A 21,853-nucleotide genomic window follows, 5' to 3' on the forward strand; every position below is an offset into this window, starting at 1 on the left:
AACAATTCTTGCTTCAGAAAAAAATGTTTATTCAGATCAACTTTTGTAGCACTCTGCCTTGATAAGGGGGCTCTGTAGTAGGGTAATCTATAATGTCAATGATCTTAATATAATATCAACATTTTTCCTGACTTGAAATAAATTGTGCCATCCATCTTATCACTACGGTGTTCGGCACTGATGAGTGGCTCTTGACCACATTATGTGCAACCAGTGCATATAGTTCTTGATATAAGATCCTTGACTCTTGCTCCTAAGGCTACTTTTGCACTGGGGCAGCATTTTTTTCCTGTCCTGCAAGCGCAACACCACAGTGTGAAAGCATTTGGGCTTTTACACTTGGGAGGCATGAGAGGCGCTGTTTTTAGCGGTAAAATGCCTGTGTGAAAGGGGTCTTAGTACTGAACTTTTCTTTTCTCTGCCTAATGCTGCAGAAAGTGAGATCTCATACACAGATTCAAATAAATTACTGTTCATTTAAGAAGTTTTACCTGATCCTGGTGTCCTTGACAAGTGTGCCAGTTGTTGCCACCTTCCCATTAAGCCCTGTCTTACTTGTACCGTGTGTGTGTGTGTGTGTGTGTGTGTGTGTGTGTGTGTGTGTGTGTGTGTGTGTGTGTGTGAGCAGCAAGAGCTCCTGCCATAACTTCTATAATGGGTAATTATGGAAACTAGGCATGCCATTTAATGTGGGCTTTCCATAGTCATCCCACTTCTCCTTGATTCTGCATTTATTTATAATTACATACTTGGTTTAAAACAAGATGCAAGTCCACCTAGTTCAGCCAATCTAAAAATAGGCTGACATCCCATTATCCAAACATCAATAGTGTGTAAGGCATTTGAGGGAATAAGGGACTTTATACAGAGATGTGTCTGCAATAAAGGTATAAGTGACAACCAGCATAGATTTATGAAAGACTATTCTTGTCAGCCCAACCTTCTACTTTTGCTATGAATGAGTAAGCGAGAAATTGGATGGTGGAGTTAAGTGGACATAGCTTATTTAGATTTTGCAAGTGACACTGTACCGCCATAAAGGTTTAATTTATCAAATGAATTGAGATATTGTTTGTAACTGAAACCAAAAATGCAGGGAAACATTTTTATTTTATATATATATATATATATATATATATATATATATATATATATATATATATATATATATATATATATATATATATATATATATATAAAATAGGGGGTTGGGCAGTTACCTGGCAGATGGGTTCAATAATGAGAAATGTAAAGTAATTACATTAGGGTGCCAAACACATGCAACTGGGAGAATCGGTGATGGAAAAGGATCTGGGGGTGCTTGTAGATCAGACCGCTAACAAACCTAGCAAAATACTCTCTTGCATTAAAAAGGGCATAAATTCGGCGTGGCCTGACCTTGCATGGAGTAGGACGCGTGTCTCCGGAGCTCCGCCGAGGAATCCTGTCTCCCACGCTGATCCTGTGACACCACAGCGCCGATACTCGCCTAAACACGTCTGGCAGGCGTCCCTCCACTCCGGTACATACGTCTCCCTCGAAATCCCGACAATCGGCGGCAGCGCGGTTGTCACAATACCGCCGACATGTGAGTGAGGAGGGGGAGGAAAATGGCGGCGCGGTGGAGCCGGGAGGGCCGCGTGTGGCGGGAGACACGGACAGGCTTCTTGAAGCCATTACATTGTGCCGCACGTCCCTTACATCCCAAATTGAGGAAGTGCAAACGGACATATCTTTATTGAGGCAGGACTTTCAGAAACTGCGTGACCGGGTAAGGGACACTGAGACCCGTATCAGTAATGTGGAAGACGCTCTCCCACCACTGCAAAATGATGCCGACCACATGCAGAAGCAAATAGATCTCCTGATTGCTAAACAGGACGAAATGGAAAATCGCATACGCAGGTGCAACATCCGATTGATTGGTCTTCCGGAGGGGGCTGAAGGTAAGGACCCTACAACTTTTCTGGAACAATTGCTGATAAGTACCTATGGCCGAGAGTCTTTTTCCCCCATGCTGGCGGTTGAACGCGCGCACCGTATGCCTGCCAGGCCTCCACCGCGGGGTGCACCTCCACGCACCTTTATTGCAAAACTCCTGAATTATAAGGACAGAGATGCTGCACTCCGCATGGCTCGGGAAAAGGGTAATATCCCTGTGGGCAATACTAAAGTTGCAATCTTCCCTGATTTCTCCGCGGACGTCCAGAAACGCCGACAGAGTTTCATGGAGGCCAAAAGATTACTACGTGCACAGCAAGTGAAATACTCTATGCTATTCCCAGCACGCCTCAGGGTGGAGGCAGGAGACCGGGCGCTCTTCTTTGAACAACCCAGAGAGGTCATAGCATTGCTGGAACGCAGAGTGCCTCAAAATGGAGCTGCCTGAGACCCTTTGGGACGTGTGAGCTAACACCTTTTGTTGTTTCTCCCCTGGTGTCCTGGAACGGAGGCAGGTTGCCTGATCTCTATTTGCTGCTCTATTATCGCCAGGGTGCTTGCATCTGAGGCGTATGTTACCTTTATGCCCGTTTCTACTTTGAGATCTGCTGAACTTTCCGATTCTGGGACATTTACGCCAGCTGATGGTGTCAACGTTAATGGATCAACTTTTTCCCTTTTTTCTTAGTGTCCCTGTTGGGGGACCTTTTCTGCAATACATACCTGTGCGTTTTGTTTCAACAATTTTGGTTTTCCCTTTTTTTTTCTCTTTCTTCTTTTTTCTCCCGGAGCAAGGGGAGACATGTTGGGCCTACGGTCTAATTGCACGGTGCAGCGGAACACTGCTCCATTGTCTGCTGGGACTTCTTCTTGTTATGAGGGAGCTGATCACCGGGACTGGACAGCAACTGACACTTTTGCCTATTTACCCGGGTCACCACTGTGTGCTGTTATACAGGGGGCTCTGCTTTGCCTTGCCCTCTGGTACCGGTGGCCGCGACCCTCTTTCAGACTTATTGTTCTAAACCTTTTTATTGATTTAATGAAACTGGTTTTCCCAGCCAGACATGTTTGGTTTTTCAGGGAATATGCCCGCACAAGTTGGGGTTGGTGCAGGGTAGGGTGGGGGGAGGGGGGTGGTTTGGTTAGGGTTTCTATGCAGAAGATTACTATAAATATATCGAAGTATGTATCTGAACGAAGTGCTGCTTTTACTGAATGTTTTTTACCACTACTGCCTATGCAGCCCCTGTTCGGGCTTGATCAAGCACAACTGTATTGGGGTGCGTTTATAGGAGGACTGTTAGGGGGTAGGCCGACTGCACTTATTACTTTATATGAATCTTTATGGCATCTATACGGTTTCTTACCTGGAACGTGAGGGGCCTGCGCGATAGAATTAAGCGCGCGGCAGCCTTCACGTTCCTCAAAAAGCAAAGGGCGGAAGTGATGGTGCTAGTTGAGACGCATGTGGAGGGTGGACTGCAGATGGCCCTTAAACGCCCTTGGATTGGGTGGGCATTTCATTCCACCTACACGTCTCATTCAAGGGGGGTTTCGGTACTAGTAGCTAAGTCTGTCCAGTTTGAACTTTGTGAACTTCTTACTGACCCACAGGGCAGGTTTGTTTTTCTACATGCTAAACTGTATGGGGAACCCTACCTTATTATGGCCTTTTATATCCCCCCCTCCATTTACCATGACGCTAGTTGTAGAGGGACTGTCTTTTTTATGTCCAGACATCCGGCGGTTCCTGTTATCTGGCTGGGGGATTTCAACACTACGCTTAACCCTTCCCTGGATAGGCTCAAGCCCCCCGAGTTGATGATGGGGCAAGCTGGGACCACTAGGTTGTCCAGGCTTATAACCACCGTTCATCTTGTGGACACTTGGAGACACAAATTCCCTCAAATGAAGGAGTATTCATGCTTCTCACCCACACATGGTTCTCTCTCCCATATTGATTTTATACTAATATCTAAGCAACTCACTCCCAGACTCAGAAGTATTGTTCTGCCCCAGACTACTTTCGGACCACAGCCCCTACTCTGTAGTGCTTGACGTACCCCTGGGTAGGCCTCCACAGACGTGGCGGCTAAATCCGTTCTGGCTGACATTATTACCCGAAGATGACACTATTGAGGCGGAGTGGATAAAAAATTTTGAGGATAATGACCAAACAGCCTCAGTTCCAGTAGTGTGGGATACATTTAAATTACACGCTCAATCGGTGCTGACTGCCCACATTAATAGGCTCAAAGCTGACTCGGCTACTGTCATTATTGAGGCTGAGGCAGATTTGAGCTCCAGGGAACGCACCTACATAGATGACCCGTCTACGGCAAACGCTGACGCACTTAGACTACAGTCGAGAGTGGTTTCCTAGCTGCACCAAGACAAGGCCCGACAGAAACTTTTTTTTACCAAACAAAAATATTTTGAATCTGGGGAGAGAGCTGGTAAGTTGCTAGCATATTTGGTGCACAGGGAAGACAGGCCCCCGGTTGTTATTTCTTTGCGGGGTCAGGGTGATACAATGATCACGGACCCTTCCGAGGTGACAGCTAGATTTCGAGACTTTTTTGCGGACTTATACACCACTACAGTCTCAGACGACACCACTCCGATGGACAGCTTTTTGGCGCAGGTTTCCCTCCCCCAAGTTACGGAGGAACAGGTGCAGGCTCTGGAGGCTCCCCTGACCACTGATGAAATAGTGGGTGCTATTGCGGAATTTGCAAAATCCAAGTCACCGGGGTCAGATGGTCTTCCCATTGAATTTTATTCCCGATACCAAGATGTGCTGGCGCCTAGGCTTTTCGCCCTCTACGGGAATCTTTTTGATACACTGACATTGCCTCCGTCCATGAGAGAGGCAACGATAGTTTTGATTCCCAAACCTGGAAAAGATCCGGGTTTCCCGGAATCATACCACCCAATCTCCCTATTGCAGGTAGATATTAAGATTTTAGCTAAAATACTCGCTACTAGGTTGAACAGAGTGATCCTTAGCCTGATTCAGGCTGACCAGGCGGGCTTTATGCCGGGGCGGAATACGTCGTTCAATCTACGCAGGCTATTTATGAATCTACAGGCAACACATGAGGCGGTGGGTGAGCGTGTGGTAGTGACACTTGACACGGCTAAGGCATTTGACTCAGTGGAATGGGAGTACTTGTGGAAGTGTCTAGCGGGATACGGCTTTGGCCCGAACTTTATCCGGTGGGTGAGGCTGCTGTATCATCGCCCAACGGCTAAGGTGGTGGCGAATGGGTGGTCTTCCCGGGCGTTTGGCCTTAGTAGGGGTACCAGACAGGGGTGCCCACTGTCCCCGCTACTATATGCCTTGGCTGCTGAACCTTTAGCGGTATCGATTCGTGCGGACCCCACGATTAGGGGACTGACGATGGGTCGACTAACCGAAAAAATCAGTCAATACGCTGATGACACGTTGCTATACCTGGCGGACTCGGGCCCTTCCCTCGCAAAGGCCCTACACATGATAGAGTGGTTTGGTAGCTTTTCGGGTCTCCGTATAAACTGGGAAAAGTCCCAAATTTTACCTATTGACATTTTTCCACAGTCAGAATCTCAGGCCAGTCTGCCTCTCCAGCGGGTTGGCACTATTAAATATCTAGGGGTATATGTCTCTAGGAATCCAGCAGACTATATTGCGCTGAATGTAGAACCATTATTCTCCCTGGTGCGTACCAAGATTCAGGCCTGGTCTCGCCTCCCCCTTGGGGTTTGGGGGCGCGTTAATCTGATTAAAATGGTCCTATTACCTAAACTACTGTATGTGTTGTGGCATACCCCGGTATATTTGCCACTGAAATATTTTAAATCCCTTGAAAGTCTCCTTAGGCCCTTTTGTATGGGGGAATAATAGACACAAGCTTGCTTGGCAGGCTTTGAAAAGCCCAACTGATATGGGGGGCATGGCTCTTCCAGATCTAAACCATTATTATGTTGCCTCACAACTGTCTCAGCTTTTTCATGTGGACAAGACTGATAAACAACGTTTTCTTACCCTTCTCTGCCCTACTTGGGCACAAATTGCAGATGACCCGATAGCTGCTATCTCGACGGGGGCGGGGAGCTCTGTTGGGGAGCCAGGTAAACACTCCATGCTTTTTCATTACAGAAGGATTTGGGATCTGGCATCCACTAAACTGAATGTTGCATCACCAAATGACTATACCCCACTTTGGCATAACAAACAAATGCCGGAACTTCAAAAGATCCAGGGTGTTCAGTTATGGGTATCGAGGGGAATATACTACCTGCATCACCTGATTCACCATGGTACTATTAAACCGTTTCAGGCGCTGCAGGAGGAATTTGGTATTCCAAACACTATGCTATATCAATACCTACAGGTTCAACATGCACTTGGAGCACAGTTTCCACAGGCATTGCCTCGGCCTGCTCCCAATCCTATTGTCGCCATAGTGAAGGATACTGATCCCAAAAAGCTTATCTCATGCTTTTATGGTATGCTTATGGCCCCCGTCTCGGCGAGACTAGCGTATGCTCTGAAGTCCCGCTGGGAGGGCGATGTGGGTGAACTGACGGATGAGGAGTGGGAGGAGGCTCTGGAGACGTGCAAGTTGGTGTCCCCTAGGCTCCAAGACAGGCTTTCTCAGATTTATATAGTGCATAGAGCATACCTCACCCCCCTCAGGACCGCCAAATATAATACGAATCAATCTGTGCTGTGCCCGATGTGTACTCTAGAGACTGGGACGTTCTTCCATCTTATATGGTCTTGCCCCAAACTACAGGAACTTTGGAAACAAGTAGTGTCATTTCTACATGATGTTATGGGCTCGCCCTTGGCTCTCGACCCCAAACCATGTCTACTAGGGATATTTCCTGACGTATTAGATAAAATTACTGGCACTTTCCTGCAGGAAACTTTGTTTTCTGTTCGAAAAGTGATAGCTAGACAGTGAATGAGGCCCCTTCCACCCTGGGTTGAGGACTGGAAACGGGAAGTTAATTTTACGCTCCCATACAAAAAATTCTTATATAAAAATAGAGGTTGCCCAGCAAAATATCATAGAATATGGGATAAATGGCTGCAGGAGGCTGCCACGTGTGATGAGGGAATTTGATGTAATATTACAGTAAATAATATGTCAATGTTAGGACTTTCCTTGGCAGTGATATATAATGGCTACTGTATTGGAGAAATGTTTTTTATCTATTGTTATGGTTATGATGCAACACCTTTTGAATGTTCGGTGTATGCCACTGTGATTGTAATCTCTGCAATAATGTTCAATAAACATTACCTGTTTAATGAAAAAAAAAAGGGCATAAATTCAAGAGCTTGATCAGTAATTCTCCCCTTTTCCAAATCATCTTGAATATGCAGTTCGGTTTAGGTCACCAATCCTCAGGAAAGATGATGTTGATTTTAGAAAGAGTTCAGCGAAGGGCAACAAAATAATGGGGTGGAGGAACTCCGCTATGAAGCTCTATTACATGTGAAGATTCCGGTTATTCCCTCTGGAAAAGAGGCTCTTAACAGTGGATATAATTAAAATGTACAAGTATATCAACGGTAATTTCAGTAACTGTAATAAGCTGTTTAAGGTCCCTAAAGCGAAAACATGGCCACGAGTTGAGGTTAGAAGAGAGGAGTTTTAACCTTAGATTGAGGAAAAGGTTCTTTACTATTAGATTATTAAAAAGTTGAAGTCCTTTTCTCCTCAGAAAGTGTTACTAGAACCCTATACCCACAGCTGAGCCAGAGAAAGGCAAAAAAAATCCTATGAAGTATTAAATTTGCTCCAGAAGAAAAACATTTCTTCTCCACCCTCGCCCCCCAAAACAAACTCTGGTGTTATTACCTATAACTATTCTGTCTATCCCTCTCCTATTATTCTATGATCTACCAGAACACCCAGATCCTTACAGCACTCTGTCTTTTTGGGTGTGCAATATCAGCATGGCACACCTTGACTTGGCAATATTTGCCCACTCTTCTTTTCGAAAAAACACTCCAAATCTGTCAGATTGCAAGGGCATCTCCTGCGCACAGTTGGGAGACCTTGGTTTCATCAGACCATAACACATTTTCTAAATGCTTTTGGGAGACTTCAGATGTGTTTTTGCAAAATGAAGCCAGTCTTGGATGTTTTCCTTGTAAGGAAAGGTAAAGCTGGCAGACATGGTTGAATGGGACCGATTCTCCCAGTGATCGGCCAGGAAACTGTGGGAAAGGGAGATGAAAGGAAGGAGAGCAGGATCACACAGAGGCGAACTCCACTGTCAAACAAAGTCCTGCCTCATGGTCCTTGAAACGTTTGTTGCCTGGGTGGAGAGGAGGTGTATGGGTGCAAAGGTGTTAAAAAGCGGCTCCTGCCCCCCCCCCCCCCCGTCCTCCAGGGAGAGCTCGGACTCTGGCCCCGCAGTGACTGGCAGCCCCAGCTCTGATAGATCAGATGACGCTGACCAGAACCGATTGGACAGTGAGGATGGTTGCTTGTCTGGGTCCGTGCAAGACAAAGCGCTAGTTGGAGCACTTATCACAGCTGTGCGTGATACCCTGAAAATTCAGGATACAGCAGGATCCTCTTGGGTCCCTTTTGGGCCCTGTAAGCCAGCCGTACACCTAAGGTGTTTCCGTATCTGACTTATTTCGATAAGTTCATATACAAGGAATAGGGAACCATGTAATGGACCTTCTCGGTCCCTAAAAGAATGGCGGTGCGCTACCCCTTTGAGGAGAGCCTTCTTAAAAAATGGTCAGCTCATCCGGTCATGGACCCCCCAGTATTCAGGTTAAACAAAGTAACCAAGATCCTGGTAGAGCGGACTCCTGAATTTAAGGACCCTACCAACAGGAAGGCCGAGGCAGTGGGCCGTTCCTTGTTTACGGTTGTGGGGTCAGCAATACGACAAGTACTGGCCACAGCACTAGTGTCGCAGACCCTTACTGAATGGGCAAAACTTTTGCACCGCGAATTGGAGGAGCAGCAGGGTACTCCTGTCTACGTGGAACTAGCAGACGGTTTTAAGTACGTTTGGATATTTGAAGCCCTGGATACGCTTCCCTTGCTCTCCAGGGCTTCAATGACAGCAGTGGTGCCGCGGCGCCTGATTTGGCTAAAATGCTGGTCTGCGGACCAGGCATCCAAAAAAAGCCTTGACAGATCTACCCTTCCTTGGTGAGCAACTATTTAGAGCCTCGTTGGATGACATTATTAAGAATGTCACAGGTGGTAAGAGCACCTTGCTTCCACAGGCCAGGAAGAGTAAGGAGCCACGCCTCAGGCAAGGGCCCTCATTTTCCACTCAAGAGATTTTTTCAATCCGTCCCGTACTTCGGCTAACTGCTCCCAGTCCGACAGGGCAACTACTGAGGGACAGAAGCATCCCTGGACTCGCAAGCCTAAAAAGCCAGCGAGCAAATATGCTTCCTCATGAAGGTTTGCCCCCACCCGTCACTCGGGTGGGGGGTCGCCTTTGGGAGTTTGCAGCCCGGTGGGCCTCTCGGCTGTCCGACCAATGGGTCTGCGAACTGATTTGATTAAGGCACCTGCTAAGCTGCGGGGTGATAGTGCCTGTTCTGGAATCGGAAAGGTTTCAGGGGTTCTACTCCAATCTGTTTGTAGTCCCCAAAAAGGAAGGGGTACGTCCAATCCTGGACCTGAAAGCCCTCAATTGCTTTGTTTAAGTGCAGAGGTTCAGAATGGAATTGGTTCGCTCAGTTGTCGCTGTACTCCATCAGGGGGATTCCCTGGTGTCCTTGGACATCCAGGACGCGTACCTGCACATACCCATATGCCTCAGGCATCAAGTTTCTGTGGTTTGCAGTAGGGGAAGCCCACTACCAGTTTGTGCTTCTGCCATTATGGCTTGGCTTCAGCACCCCTAGTCAAGGTATTTGCTCCAATTTAGACATAATCATGGGTTACCTAGATCATCTCCTCCTGAGAGCAGCTTCTGCCTCAGAATTAAAGGAGGATGTGGCGATCACCATGCAAACCCTGCAGGAATTTGGGTGGCTGATGAATCTCAAAAAGTCGGTGCTTATACCGACTCAGCGCCTGGAGTACCTAGGCTTACTGCTGGTCTCTGTGGAAGTGAGTGTTTCTCTCTTCAGACACATTGCAGACTCTCGGAGCCGCAGTGAAGTGGTTGATGAACCGCAGGTGGTCAGCGCTGCGCTTCTGCATGCGGGTCCTGAGTCTCATGGTGGCCTCCTTCGAGGCCGTACCATACGCCCAGTTTCACACCAGAGTCTTGCAGAAGGAGATATTGACAAAATGGGTCAAATCTCCATTATCCTGGATCGGCAGATTTGGATGAGCCAGTCATTCAGGGACTCTATGCTCTGGTGGCTGAGACCCCCTGCACTTCAGTCCAGGAAGTCGTTCCTACCTCTACATTGGACATTGATCACAACGGACGCCAGCCTGACTGGCCGGGGGGAAGTACTTGGGAGTACAGTCGACCCAGGGCCTCTGGTCGGGGGAGGAATACAAGTTGGCGATCAATGTGCTCAAGCTCAGAGCGATCAGGCTGTGCATCTCCACATGGTCGATGAGACTAAGAGGGCGTCCGATCAGGATCCAGTCAGACAACGCCATGATGGTGGCATATGTCAACCATCAAGGAGTAACAAGAAGCTCGGCTACAGCACGGAACGTCACTCACATCCTTCGGTGAGCAGAGCGATATATACCAGCCCTGTTGGCCATTTTCATTCCGGGAGTAGAAAACTGGCAAGTGGACTATCTAAGTCGCCAGATGCTGGACCCAGGAGAATGGTCGTTGCCTCCGAAGGTGTTCAGGCTTCTGTGCCTGCGGTGGGGCGCACCAGACGTGGATCACCTGGCCTCCCGACTCAATCAGAAGGTGCCCAGGTTCGTATCCAGGATAAGAGATCCTTGGGCGGACACGTCAGATGCGTTGGTGGCTCCATGGGATCAGTACCAACTGATCTACGCCTTTCCTCAGCTAAAACTGTTACCACGTCTGCTTCGCAGAATGGAGGCCGAGGGGATTCCAGTGATACTGATTGCCCCAGATTGGCCTCGGCCTTGGCGTCCCTGGTACGCAGACCTAGTACGCCTGGTTTCAGATGCTCCCTGGCCGCTACTGATGCGAGAAGACCTTCTGTCTCAAGGTCCGATTCTCCATCCTGCTTTACCATCACTGGTTTTAACGGCATGGCTGTTGACAGCCAGGTGCTAAGGAACCGAGGCCTATTGACTCTGTGATTTCAACTATGGTGAGGGCACGAAAATCATCTTCTAGGAAGATGTACCTCACGATAGACATCGTACTTGGAAGGCTTATATCTCCATGTGTGAGGAGATGGGGTGGTGTCCGTGCACCTATTCCGTTTTCAGGATCCTGCTGTTTCTACAGCGAGGAGTAGACCAGAAACTGGCTTTAAGCACCATAAAGTGACAGATATCGGCCTTGGCTGTCTTTTTCCAATGACCCTTGGTGTCTCACTCTCTCTAGATAGCACCTTTTGTACAAGGGGTCCAGGATGTAGTCCCTCCGTTGCGTCCACCCTTGCCCCCGTGGGATCTGAACCTGGTGCTATCGGTGCTTCAGAAACTGCCATCAGAGAAATTCCCTTGTTGACTTTCTCAGAATGTGGTCTACCTAGTGGCCATTACATCGCATAGGAGGGTTTCGGAACTGGCAGCCTTGTCTTGCAAGTCACCCTATCTTGTTATCCACAGGGTTAAGGTGGTGGCGGCCGCAACCTTCTTTTCTACCGAAGGTGGTTTTGGCCTTTCACATCAATGAAGACATTGTGTTACCATATCTGTGTCCTAAACCGACACATCCTAAGGAGGTGGCCCTCCATTCCCTGGACGTGGTCTGGGCTCTAAGGGTATATGTCTGCCATGACTCCTTTCCGGAAGTCAGACTCCCTGCTCAATTTTGGCTGGTCCGGAAAAAGGGATGGCGGTTTTTTTCGGCCACAATTTCCAGGTGGATCAGACAGTTTTGTAGACCAGGCTTCCGCCTTGAAGGGGCAGGTGCCCCCTTTCCTTTTACGGCCCATTCCACCAGGGCACTTGGGACCTCTTGGGCTTCCCGACATCAAGCGTCAGTTGCTCAAGTGTGTAAGACGGCGACTTGGTCGTCCATTCACACCTTTACAAAGTGGATCTAAGCGCATCTTCTGATGCTTGCTTTGGTTTTGCAGGCAGCCATGTAATGTTGCAATCTTACACTCTTTCTTCTGTTAAGAGAAAGTTACCTTTTTTGATTGTTAATGCACTCTGATGCATACGTTGACCACAAGTTTTGATGCAGTTGGTTCAGATGGTGACTCTTCTGTTAGGGAGAACCTCAGTTATATTGCTGTTGCCACTGCTTGGACGTCCCTATGGTCAAGATTACTGAAGCTTTGTCCGTCAATGAACGAAAGAGAAAATAGGAATTTTGTACTCGCCGTAAAATCCTTTTCTCTGAAGTTCATTGACACAGCACCCTCCCCTCCTATTGGTTTACGTTATACTGCTTGTTGACGTACTGAGCTGCAGGAAGCAGGCTGAGGGGTTATTACCAGAGGGACCGCCCCCTGGGCGGAATTGTAAAGTACTGTGGTTTTTCACATGTATTGCATGTTCTGCCTAGTCCTCTCCTGAAGGTGGCGTAATAACCCTATGGTCAAGATTACTGGAGCTGAGTCAGTCGATGAACTTCAGAGAAAAGGATTTTGCGGTGAGTACAAAAATCCTATTTCTCTTATATTCACCGACCGACACAGCTCCTCTCTTAGCCATTGGGTTGTTTGCCCTATTACTAGGAGATACTAGGCATTAGTTGTAACAAAACACTCAGAACTCTTAGTTCTGCCCAGGGGGTGGTCCCTTGGGCAACAACCCTCCAGTCTGCCAGACAGACCTCAGTTTTATTTTGCCTAGTGAAGGAGAAGGACCTAGGAACCCTGCGGACCCATAGGTCTGTGCTTTTTTTATGCAGAAGCATGATTTTTGCACAAGATGAATGATCCTGTGACCTACTATCAACAGCCGGCTGGGTGACAGGCTGGATACCCTTATCCTTGTAGTCTCCCCAGTCAGGCCATCGAGCGTGTACAGCAGGGGTGGGGAACCTCGGCTCTCCAGCTGTTTTGAAACTACAAATCCCTTCATGCCTCTGCCTCTGGGAGTCATGCCTGTGATTGTTAGGGTCTTGCAATGTCTCATAGGACTTGTAGTTTTATAGCAACTGGAGAGCCGAGGTTCCTTACCACTGGTGTACAGGCAGCTACGCTCTCGGCAGGCCACGACGAAACCTCAGCTTCAGAGGTGGTCGGTGAGCTTTTATGCTTCGGGGCATACATATGACCGGGTTACTGATGTCTGCGTCACAGTATGCCGGGCCAGCAGCCACTCTTTACTGATCTGTACTGATCAGTGAGTGGGTCTGTGATGGAATGTCTCCCAGCTCTTCAGGACTGGTAAGTATAGCTCCCCCTCTCTCGGTGGGGCTGAGCAGCTGGGCATTCCCTGGGAGGTCGATTTTTGGGGGTCCCTCGCCTACCTCTGTTCTCTACCTTGTCCCCCCAGGCTTATTGAAGCCTGAGCACATTTCAGAGCGTTTTGGTGCTAATTGCAGCAGCTGCCACCAACACAGCTTTTGTTTCCTCTGCACCTGGGAGCCCATAGGGACTACAGGCACTGCTTGTGGGATAGCGCAGAACTCCTCAGGGTGGTGAGTCCAGCGGGAAAGAGCCCCTCAGCCAGCCGAAGCAAGGAGGGTGGGACTGTCACTGTCCTAAGTTCCCTTCGGGTGGCAGACAGAGTAGGGTCAGCATGGCTTAAAAAATTGGTGTTTCTTCCCCAGAAATCCAGGCAATTGCAATCGGGTCACCCGCAGACTGCGCAGTGCCAATGGACGCCCTGACGGTGGTCCTCATTTAGTTCGTTGCCAAGCTGGAGCTTGAAGAAAGGTGCACTAAAGTGGCCCTGGCCCCCCCCCCCCCCCCCCCCCCATCCTCTGGGGAGAGCTCTGACGCAGAATCGGGTCCTGCTGAGGCTGGTGACCCCTGCTCAGTCTTGTCAGATGACGCTGGCCAGGACCATTCGGACAGTGAGGATGGGTCCCCGTCCGGGTCCGTGCGCTTATTGGAGCACTTATCACAGCTGTGCGTGATATCCTGAAGATTCAGGAGCCAGCAGATCCCTCTGCTGATGTACTGGTCCCTTTTGGGTCCTGCAAGTCAGCACGTTCACCTAAGGTGTTCCCGTATCTGACTTATATTGACAAGTTCATTTACGTGGAATGGGGTTGCCCGCAACTGACCTTTTAGGTCCCCAAATACATGGCGGTGCTTTACCCTTTTGAGGAGAGCCTTCTGAAAAAATGGTCTGCCCCTCCGGTTGTGGACCCCCCAGTATCCAGGTTAAATAAAGTAACCACAATCCTGGTTGAGGGGACTCCTGCATTCAAGGATCCCACGAACAGGAAGGCCAAGGCAGTGGCTCATTCCTTGTTTATGGTTGTGGGGTCAGCTGTGCGACCAGTACTGGCAATCCGCACTTGTGTCACAGACACTGAGTGGGCAAAACTTTTGCACCGCGAATTGGAAGCGCAACAGGCTTCTCCTGTCTGTGTGAAACTAGCAGACCAACTAGTGCAAGGCCTTAAGTACGTCTGTGACGCGGCCCTGGATACTGTGCCTCTGTTATCCAGTCTTCAGTATCAGCTGTGGTGCTGAGGTGCCTGATTTGGCTAAAATGCTGGTCTGCTGACTAGGCATCCAAAAAAGCCCTGACGGATCTTCCCTTCCTTGGCGACTGGCTCTTTGGAGCCTCCTTGGATGACATTATTAAAAAAGCCACCGCTGGTAAGCGTACTCTACTCCCACAGGCCAGGAAGGCTAAGGGGCCTCACCGTAGGCAAGGGCCCTCTTTTTCGGCTTTTTCGTCCGCCCAGAGCTTAGTCAAAACAGCCCAACAGGACGACCACGGAAGGTCAAAAACGTCCCTGGAACCACAAGCCTGCGAATAAAAGTGCTACCGTGTGAAGTTGTGCCCTCTCCCATGTCTCGGGTGGGGGGGGGGGGGGGGGTCGCCTTCGGGAGTTTGCAGCCCGGTGTTCCTCTGTTATCTGACCAATGGGTCTGCGATCTGATTTCCACAGGCTACAAGATCGAGTTTCTCTCTTGGCCGCCAAACAGATTCTTCCCCTACAGCATACCCAAATCCCTGGCTCGCCGGGAGGCCCTTTTGGGGCAGTAAGGGACCAGCTGAATCGCAGGGTGGTTGTACCGGTTCCGGAATCTGAACTCTTCCAGGGATTCTACTCAAATCTTTTTGTGGTTCCCAAGAAGGAAGGGGTACGTCCAATCTTGGACCTAAAAGCCCTCAATCAATTTGTAAAAGTGCAGAGGTTCAGAATGGAATCGGTTTGCTCAGTAGTCGCTGCACTCCATCAAGCGGACTCCCTCGCCTCCTTTAGACATCCAGGATGCGTACCTGCACATACCCATATGCCTTCGGCATCAAAAATTTCTGTGGTTTGCAGTCAGGGAAGCCCACTTCCTGTTTGTGGCTCTTCCTTTTGGTCTGGCATCAGCCCCCTGAGTCTTTACCAACGTATTGGCATTGCTACGGCAACATGGGATCGCGATCGTGGGATACCTAGACGATCTCCTCCTGAGGGCATCTTCCACCTCAGAGTTAGAGGAGGATGTGGCGATCACCATGCAGACCCTGCAAGAATTTGGGTGGCCGTTGAACCTAAAGAAGTCAGTGATTGTACCAACCCAGCTTCTGGAGTACCTAGGCTTGCTGCTGGACTCCATGGAAGCAACAGTGTTTTTCCCTTCAGACAAACTGCAGACTCTCAGGTCTGCGGTAAAACTGCTTATGAACTGCAAGTGGTCGTCGCTCTGCTTTTGCATTGCGAGTACTGGGACTCATGGTAGCCTCCTTTTGAGGCAGTACCTTATGCCCAGTTACACATCAGAGCCCTGCAGAAGGAGATTTTGACAAAATGGGAGAAAATCTCAGTTGTCCCTGGATCGACAGATCCAGGTGAGCCAGTCAGTCAGAGACTCACTGATCTGGTGGTTGAGGTCCCTGGTGATTGTCAGGAAAATCTTGCCTACCTCCTGAGGTGGACAGTGATCACAACGGACGCCAGTCTATCCATCTGTGGTGGAGTGATGGGGGTTCAGTCGGCTAAGGGCCTCTGGTCGACGGAAGAATCCAAGTTGCTGATCAATCGAATCGAATTGAGAGTGATCAGGCTGTGCCTCTCCACATGGTCGATGAGACTGCAAGGGCGTCCAATCAGGATCCAGTCAGAAAACGCCACTGCGGTGGGATACGTCAATCACCAAGGGGGAACAAGAAGCTCAGCCGCTGCACAGGTGGTCACTCACATACTTCAGTGGGCAGAGTGAAACGTAGCAGCCCTGTCAGCCATTTACATCCCGGGAGTGGAGAACTGGCAGGTGGACTATCAAAGTCGACAGATGCTGGACCCAGGAGAATGGGCATTGCATCCTGAGATATTCAGGTTACTGTGCCTGAAGTAGGGCACACCAGACGTGGATCTTCTTGCCTGTCCGTCTCAATCGAAAGGTGGCAAGATTCGTGTCCTGGACAAGAGATCCATGGGCAGACGCATCAGACGCGCTGGTGGCTCCATGGGATCAGTACCAGCTGATCTACGCCCTTTCTCCACTGAAACCATGCCTGCTTCGAGGGGTGGAAGCCGAGGGGATCCCAGTGATACTGGTTGCCCCAGATGGGCCTCAACATCCTTAGTACGCAGACCTTGTGGCAGACGCTCCCTGGCTGTTGCAAGAGTACCTTCTGTCTCAAGGTCTGATCCTCCATCCTGCTTTACTATCGCTGGCTTTAAAGGCATGGCTATTGAGAGCCAGGTGTTGAGGAACAGGGGTCTGTCGGACTCTGTGATCCCAACTATGCTAAGAGCATGGAAATTTTCTTCCCGGAAGATATACCATCGTGAGGAGAAAGGATGGCATCCGCGCTCCTTTTCTATATCCAGGATCCTGCTGTTTCTTCAGCAAGGAGTAGACCAGAAATTGGCGCTAAGCACCATTAAGGGGCAAATTTCAGCCTTGGCTGTCTTTTGGATGTCTTGGATGTCAGACCCCTGGCATCTCACCCATTAGCGAGTACCTTCGTTCAGGGGGTACGACATGTAGTCCCTCCGGTGCGTCCACTGTTACCCCCATGGGATTTGAACCCGGTGTTGTCGGCGCTTCAAAAACCGCCGTTTGAAAATATCAGGGAGATTCCCCTGTTGACTTTCCCAGAAAGTGGTCTTTCTAGTGGCCATCACATCAGCCAGGAGGGTTTCGGAACTGGCGGCCTTGTCTTGCAAGTCGCCCTATCTGGTTATCTACAAGGATAAGGTGGTGTTGCGTGCGCAACCAACTTTTCTACCAAAGGTGGTCTCGGCTTTTCACATTAATGAGGACATTGTGTTACCATCTCTCTGTCCTAACCCAAAACTCCCTAAGGAGGTGGCCATTTATGCTCTGGACATGGTTCTGGCTCTGAAGGCGTATTTGTCTGCCACTGCTCCCTTTCGGAAGTCAGACTCACTGTTTGTTTCGGTGGCTGGTCCCAAAAAAGGCATGGCAGTTACTTCGGCCACCATTTTCCAGGTGGATCAGACAGATTGTAGTACAAGCCTACGCCTTGAAGGGGCAGGTGCCCCCCTTTCCGGTCACAGCCCACTCCGCGCCCACTCGCTCAGGTGTGTAAAGCGGCGACCTGGTCGTCTGTCCACACGTTTACCAAGTTCTACAAGGTAGACGTCAGTGCATCGGCTGATGCTTGTTTTGGCCGCAAAGTTTTGCAAGCGGCCGTATAGTTGCAATTGAATATGCAATATATATTTCCATTTTTCCTGTTTTTATTTTTTGTTTGTTTTGTTTTTTCGATAAAAACACTGTACCATTGAGTTAAGGCACTGTTGCTTTACATTCAGCAGTCTTGTTTTGGTGACTAACTCCTCATTAAAAAAAAAGTGAATTTTGAATCGTTTGCTCATCTTTGTTGTTAGTATTATCATTTCAGATACTTATCTAGCGCTGTCCATTTACACAGCACTTTTTTTTTTTTTTTTTTTTTTTTTTTATACTCTTTATTTCTTCCAAAATCCATTATACAAAACAACTTATAATAAAATCTTACATTTATCATAGTTATCGATCAAGCAAGTAAATAACATGTCACACATTTTCCCCCCATATTAATTTTCATTAAACTATATATCCACTATTTTAACCTCACTATTTAGGTACTATTTAGGGGTTTTCCTTCAATTATGGGTATTAATCTTTTTCAGCCGCAGGCTCCACATTTTAGTGAACTTGCGATAGTTTCCTTGTTATAGTTAAAATAGCTTTTTCTAACCATACTACCTCGTTCATAACTTTCTCCCAGTCTACCCGGGTTGGTGCAGTCTTTGGTGCAGTTATGGGTAGTCACTCCTGTTGAGGGTACCCTAGTTTTTGTGGTGTTTTTTTTCCACGCACTTTTTTTTTTTCTTTTTTTTTCTTTTTTTTTTTTGTGGGTAAAGTTTCACTAGTTCCCACTTGCCATGGTGGATGAAGTTTCTATGCTGTTTTCCCACCCCTCATTTGGCACTGCTTGGGGACATCCCAATGGCTAAGAGAGGAGCTGCGTTGGTCCGTGAATATAAGAGAAAATAGGATTTTTTGTACTCACCGTAAAATCCTTTTCTCTGTAATTCACCGACCGACACAGCACCCGCCCCTCCTTTTTATCATTACGTTATACTGCTTGTTGACGTACTGAGGTCTGTCTGGCAGACTGGAGCGTTGTTGCCGAAGGGACCGCCCCCCTGGGCGGAACTAAGAGTTCTAAGTGTTGTTACAACTAATGCCTAGTATCTCCCAGTAATAGGGCAAACAACCCAATGGCTGTGTCAGTCGGTGAATTACAGAGAAAAGGATTTTTCAGTGAGTACAAAAAAATCATATTTTTGTCTGCTAATAAAACAGCAGATATATAACAAAAGTAAATATGCAAATGTAAAAACACAGTAGGTAACAGCATGGCATATGGAGATGGCAGGTAAAAAAGAAACAGGTAATACTCACAGTATAACTATCTTTTGTGAATTAAAGTACACATCGGGGTTCACACACAGGAGGGGCTTCCATCTCCAAGCTGCTTCATCACACAGTGGAATGCTCTAGATTGTAGCTGGGGGGTTAAGTGTATGCCCCCACAGCGTTGATGATATACGGTTACCAGTGCCAAATCGGTTAGACTATGTTGTGTGGCATAAGTGGAACATGAGGCATCCCTGTCGACAAAGGCCACCAGGGCCCACGAGGATTGACCAGAATTTGGGAGATGGATGTGGCACAAAAAATGTGTCTATGTAAGAAATATGATATAATAAACCCAAAAGGATATATGATAATATAAGGTGTGTAAATACATCGCCATGTCATGCAGATGCATGCATGAGGGTGCTTCACCATAATGGGTACCATGGTGTGAGTCTCCCACTCCCAATGGGTCAGGTGGCTCGTGCAGTAGGATATGAAGGCAGTAGGACACAATATCCATAAAGGCACTTGCCTATGGTTGCCGTTTTTAATGTACAGTGCCTTGCAAAAAATATTTACCCCCCTTGGCTTTTAACCTTCTTTTAATCTTGTTACATTACAGCCTTTAGTTCAATGATTTATTTATTTTTTAATCTGAATTATATGTGATGGATCAGAACACACTATTATAAGTTGGTGAAGTAAAATTAGAAAAAAATATATACATAAAACTATTTTTCAGAAATAAAAAACTGATAATTGGCATGTGCATATGTATTCACCCCCTTTGTTATGAAGCCCATAAAAAGCTCTGGTGCAACCCATTACCTTCAGAGGTCACATAGTGAAATGCTGTCCACCTGTGTGCAATCTAAGTGTCACATGATCTGTCATTGCATATAAACACCTTTTTGAAAGGCCGCAGAGGCTGCAACACCAATCAAGGGGCACCACTAACCAAACATTGCCATGAAGACCAAGGAACTTTCCAAACAAGTAAGGGACAATATTGTTGCGAAGTACAAGTCAGAGTTGGGCTATAAAAAATATACAAATCTTAGATTTGATGGTGCTCCTATGGATCATCGATCATAACCAAATGGAAAGAACATGGCACAACAGCAAACCTGCCAAGAGACAGCCGCACACCAAAACTCACGGACCGGGGAAGGAGGGCGGTTATCAGAGAGGCAAAACAGAGATCTAAGGTAACGCTGGAGGAGCTGCAGAGTTCCACAGCAGAGACTGGAGCATCTGTACATAGGATGACAATAAGCCATATGCTCCATAGAGTTGGGCTTTATGGCAGAGTGGTCAGAAGAAAGCCGATACTTTCAGCATAAAACAAAATGGCACATTTTGAGTTTGTGAAAAGGCATGTGAGAGACTCCAAAAATGTATGGAGGAAGGTGCTCTGGTCTGATGAAACTAAAATGGAACTTTTTGTCCATCAAAGAAAACACTGTCTGGCTGATGGATGGTGCTAAATACAGGGATATTCTTGAGCAAAACCTGTACCACTCTGTGCGTGATTTGAGACAAGGATGGAGGTTCACCTTACAGTAGGACAATGACCCCAAACACACTGCTAACGCAAAACAGTTGAGTGGTTTAAGGGGAAATGTAAATGTGTTGGAATGTCCTAGTCAAAGCCCAGACCTCAATCCAATAGAAAATCTGTGGTCAGACCTAAAGATTGCTGTTCACAATCGCAAACCATCCAACTTGAAGGAGCTGGAGTAGTTTTGCAAGGAGATATGGGCAAAAATCCCAGTGGTAACATGTGGCAAACTCAGAGACTTATCCAAAGCGACTTGGAGCTGTGATAGCCGCAAAAGGTGGCTCTACAAAGTATTAACTGGGGGGTATTGACTAGGGGGGTGAATAGTTATGCACATTGACTTTCTCTATTATTTTTGTCCTATTTGTTTGCTTCACAATAAAAAAATAAAATAAAAAAATCTTCAAAGTTGTGGGCATGTTCTGTAAATTAAAACGGGATTCCAGTGACCAATCCTTTTACTTTATCAACTGACATCATCCAAATTTAATACTCACAGTTTCGCTTTTCAATTGCCCTATAAGTCATATTTCGTCCGCCAGAATAAGTTATATAATTGTGTCCTGGCGGTTTTCATTTTGCTTGTGGGCAATTGAAGCCCACAAGCATTCCTTTCCGGGAGGCGGTGAATGCTGTACTCCCAGCATTCAGCGCTTGTTCCCGCGCATGCTCATTGCTAACAGTGAGCAGTGCCGTCAAATTCCGGGTTGCCATCACAACGGGCGGCGTCATCAGAAGTTCCCGCCCCGTTGTGATGGCAGCCAAACATACACAGAAGAACGAAAAAAAAAGCTCACTACGGGAGAGACCAGCATTGAGCGTCCATTGTTCCAAGATCTCTCGAGATTTGTGAATGACAGCGGTCCGCAATGATTCTTGGGAGGCCGCACAGTAAGCTCCCAGGAGACATTGCGAGGCCCGGGAAAGGAGTAAAACATGCCTACTCCCACGGGAATCCTGACAGGAAGTGGCCCTAAAAATAAAAAGGTAATTACGGCGATAGTATTTTTTTTAAGTGGCTTAAATTCTTTATCTTACCCCAATCAGTTAATATGAAGTTAACTGATTGGGGTAAGATAAAGAAAAAAATTGGGGTGAAACACCGCTTTAAATTATGTATATCCTCAAACCATCCATGTTTTGTGGTTGAACTAGATGGACTTGTGTCTTTTTTCAACCTGACTAACCCATGTAACTATGTTAATTCCAGGTTGTGAAGCAACAAAATACGAAAAATGCCAAGGGGGTGAATACTTTTGCAAGGCACTGCAAACATCCCAAATTTGGGA

At 47.6% G+C, this 21,853-nt stretch overlaps 1 protein-coding gene across 4 annotated transcripts in view; it reads left to right on the forward strand.

The window, feature by feature from the left end:
- The window catches only part of PMM2 (phosphomannomutase 2), a 119,102-nt gene that overhangs the window by 83,792 nt on the left and 13,457 nt on the right, over positions 1-21,853 (forward strand). The gene's annotated exons all lie outside the window — the stretch shown is intronic.

The sequence above is a fragment of the Lithobates pipiens genome, unplaced genomic scaffold (assembly GCF_037356315.1).
Source record: "Lithobates pipiens isolate NorthernLeopardFrog02 unplaced genomic scaffold, aLitPip1_a1.2 Scaffold_22, whole genome shotgun sequence".
Classification (NCBI taxonomy): Eukaryota; Metazoa; Chordata; class Amphibia; order Anura; family Ranidae; genus Lithobates; species Lithobates pipiens.